This window comes from Lotus japonicus, chromosome 2 (assembly GCF_012489685.1).
Source record: "Lotus japonicus ecotype B-129 chromosome 2, LjGifu_v1.2".
Lineage (NCBI taxonomy): Eukaryota > Viridiplantae > Streptophyta > Magnoliopsida > Fabales > Fabaceae > Lotus > Lotus japonicus.
In genome coordinates, this window is record NC_080042.1 from 39575450 (window position 1) to 39579564 (window position 4115).

The window sequence follows — 4115 nt, forward strand, 5'->3', positions numbered from 1 at the left end:
AAAGATATTTTAGTGTGGCATCCATACCTTTTTGGTGTTTTCAGACAGGTCAAGCAAATGTTAATTGCACTTCGTTATGAGTCTGAATGAAGTTGGCAGATGAGGTGATAGAAACAATTATTGACAAGGCAAGTTCTAGATAATATAGAATACCATTTAGATATGAAAAGTCATTTGCATTGTGAATATTGTAATTGTTAACTGGTCTTGTGTTGTAACCTTTCTTTTGAATCTTAGAGGTTTTTCTCGGATCTTCAACTCAGGTTCTGAGTCTTAAATTCTCCCTCTGCAGAAAGGTGAGTCTGCCTTATTCTTCTCTTATCTTTTCAATAATGACTGAGGTACATTTAAAGTAGTTCTAGTAGATCTGAATGATTAAGGAATGAAATGTGGGTGTCTCAACATACATGACAGGTGTTGTCCGTTCTGGAATGAGGAGAAAGGGAGTCTGATGGGCTTATTTCTCTTTGACTTGCTTCAACTAAAAGGAAGGTGCATTGTGTCAGAAGTAGGATTCAAAAATTGGATTTTATTGTATTGGTATATGGTTTCTTAAACTTTTTTTTCAAGGAGGTTTCTTAAACTTATACTTTGTCTGGATGGAACAATGTATCCTAAAGCCAAAAATTCAAGGACTAACATCAGTTCCTTCCTTTGGAATATAAAAGTAACACTAAATACTAAATGAAGAGAAAAGATAGGTGGGTTGGAAGACATATCACAGTGGAAGTACTATATCTCTAGGTGGGATGGTGAGGAATATTTTTGATGCTCTATTTTCTCTATATCATGTGTCATTACATGTAGTATTATTACCAGGATGCCCAAGAAACAATTTTCATTGTTTCATTTTTCCATATGCAGCACCCCAAGAATTAGAGATTTCCTTTAAGTGTGGCCATGTTGAAGAGCCAAAAGGAGAGAAAGCCAAAAATGCTACAAGAGGTATTTAAATTCTGTCAGTCCCATCTTTTCTTTATTTGTTTCTCCAACGCTTTCTGACCTTATTATTCCTATCTGTACTACCTGTGGCTTTTAACATATATGATTCTTGGACAACTTGGCGGAAAAGGTTGGTAGAGCACTAAAAAATCATATGGAAAGCAGAAGTCTGAAAAATATGGGCCTAAACTCAAGTGAAGGTCCTTTTAGAACAGGTCGATAGTGTTTTGGGAAAACTGAGATGAGTCATTTGTCTATGTTTATGACCGTACAATGTTCAAATGTCATCTAACATATATGTGTTATACCACAGTATAGCGTTTTTTAAAACCTTCGCAATTCTACTTGCAGCGGTCAACAACCCCCATCAATCAATATCAATATACTCTAAGAAAAGAAACCCTTTCTAGCCCCGTGTCTCACTCTCCTCATTTAACAAAAGTAGAAAAAGTCCAAACACCTCCCCCGCCCTCCTCATCTTTTTAAGCTTCTTTGGACCATTGTAAACTTTTAGTGAGGGAGAAGCACATGTCTGGAAACCTCTTTCTCCTATAAAAAATCCTTTGAAAGGTCTTAATTAAACCATTTCCTTTCTCCTACTTATTGATTTATTAACTATTATCCAAGTTTCTTCATGTTACATTGCTTAATGGATGTAATATTGGTGCTTATAATTGTTAACTTCAACTCTAAATGAATGTTTAGAAGATATTTCTAAGGAGTAAAACTTATTAGCTAACAGAAGTATTGTCTTGGTTTGAGCTTTGTTTTTTTGTGCATGTGATTTTCATTTTTCCCTTCGGCCCTTCCTCTGGTTTCATTTAACCCATCCATTTCTAATCTATTAGACCTCTTTCTATTCAACTTTTCTTATTTCAGGAGCTTTCTGTGTTTATCTGTAGGAACAAATTTTTGAAAGGGTTTGGCCACAATATGTAGATCCCAGAACACACAAAGATACGGGATGTACTGAGGTTACTGGGTTGATACTTATACACAGCAGAAGTATGAAGCAAGAGATAATAGGTTCTCTTTTCTACATTTTTCACTGACAGCATTAATAATTTCTGGTTGAATGCATTTAAATACCTGTGCAAGTTAGTACACAAATCTATTCTTGACTATGCTTCAAATTATTTACTGAAACATTTTGTATGACTCCATGTATCTCTTCTTTTTCAGTTAGCCAATGCTTGGTTGGAGAAGGATAAAGTTGCTTTGAGAATCCAAATATGGAGATAGTTGGCGTGGATGTCAAGGGAAAGTGATTTGTGAGTGTTGGTCATAAATGTGAACTCTGGATGAAAATTTAGTTACTTGAAACCCATGTATCCTGAAGCGGCGAAGCCCATCTTTTAAATGGGGTTCATAATTTTTTTCTTTCTTATTTCTATAAAGGAATTGTCTGTCCCAACAAAAATCTCATTTCTATAAATGGTTTTATTTCTTCAGTCTTAAAGATTTGTTCCCCCTATCTCCATCTGGTACGGGATAGACGGATTTGCATGAGGCAACCAGCTCATGAAAGGTACCTTCCACATCTTTGTAACCCTGATGGATATTGCTTTGAAGTGTGTACTCTGAGATGTAATTAAATAAAACAAGGAGTGAGTTTGAATTGTGTTGTTCTAAAACTTTGTTTTTCAAAAGATTATTATTTTCAAAACCATTTCGCAATTGTTAAGTGTAGTAGATAAAAGAACAGAAGAGTAAACGATAGAGACACAGTCTTTTTATCCTGATTCACCCCTTAAATGATAGGGTTACGTCTAGTCATTGACTTTATCAAGATTTCACTATCCACCAAGTATCAAGGACTTCCCATTTACAAGTATTCTCAAGGACTTCTCTTACAATCTTTTTCAAAATCGTTTGCTTCTACAAAGTTCTCTTCTCACAAGAGTGATAGTAGAAAGCCTCTAAGCTCAGGAACTACAAAGTATTGAATTTGATTAGACTCTAATGTATACTTTTAGTTATAGTCTAGAGAGAATAAGATGAAGAGATTTGACTCTTTAGATTTGATCTCTCAGACGATGTGATGACTTTTTCACTTTTTTTTTGCTTGATGAAGATTTCAGAATCAGAAAATAAGTTTTTGCGTTGGTCAATCTTATCTTGAAAATCTTCAAGTCCTCCTTTTATACTTCAAGTGCTTCTATGGATGGTGATAGCCATTGGAGCGTGTAGAGCACATCATGTTATAATCCTATTTTACTGTTTTGTGAAGAAGAACGAGAAATTAGGGGAAGGGTCTAGCGAGATTTCAAATATAAGGTAGGGTTATTTTTGTTAGGTTATTTTTGTTAGTTTAAAATTTTTTAAGTGTTATCAAAAAAAAAAAAAAAAAAAAAATTTAAGAGGTTTTGTTCCGTTTCTTTCCGTTCCACCAATTATCAAGGAACCAAAATGTTATGTTCCTGGAGTCTTTTTGTTTCATTCCGTTCCATCTAAAAAACATGACAAATACAAACCGAAACTCATATGTCTTCTTCTGTTCCCTTCCCACATGTCTACCAATGCTACCTATGCATTGGTTTTATCCCAATGAAGATAGTGTGTTATTGGTTTTATTCCAATGCATTGGTTTTTGCCCAAGCTCCACAAAAATTCAGGCTCTGCCGCTGGCATGACTTCTTGACTCTCTCCATCTTCATATTGTCTAAGCATTCACATGATCAGAGTAAGGAGAAGAAGATTCATGGAAGCTGAATCCAAGTGGCCCTTGATGAAGATGACAACTATCCTCACTTGCCACTCATCCATTTCAACACTCCTTCTATATATAGATTCCCCTTGCAGTTTTGAGACCACACCAAACTTATTCTCGAGTTCTGGAGTCCCTAAAGCTCTTAAAATAGAGAGAATCTCCAGCCCCTCTCTTCTCTCTAGCCACCTTGAACTTATTCTTCATCCCTTCTTACTTGTGCTTCACAAAGTGCTTATCTCTACTTCTGTCTGTCGATGTTCATCAACACCACTGTAGGGATGAGTTTTCCGACAAGAAACATTCCCTTAAAACCTGCTTTATCCACGTTCGGACCTCTTTTCACCACTCCGAGACAACCATTGTTCTCCTGGAAGCGAGATGAACACAGTCACATCGTCATCTCACCTCCGGCGACCATCGAAGTCGCCATCTCCGCCGCGAGGTCATCTTCTCTGGCGAGAAA

The 4115-nt window shown here is 36.2% G+C and overlaps 1 long non-coding RNA gene across 3 annotated transcripts; it reads left to right on the forward strand.

Moving 5' to 3' along the window:
- The first annotated feature begins 232 nt into the window (after window positions 1-232).
- Window positions 233-2661, forward strand: LOC130737991 (uncharacterized). 3 transcript variants are annotated; one of them, XR_009019077.1, is made up of 5 exons: window positions 233-296; window positions 415-744; window positions 865-945; window positions 1845-1968; window positions 2125-2661. It is a non-coding gene; the product is annotated as an uncharacterized LOC130737991 (long non-coding RNA). The 3 variants fall into 3 exon arrangements; XR_009019076.1 differs by having other exon boundaries at window positions 415-752; window positions 2125-2657; XR_009019075.1 differs by having other exon boundaries at window positions 415-945; window positions 2125-2658.
- The last annotated feature ends 1454 nt before the right edge of the window (window positions 2662-4115 follow it).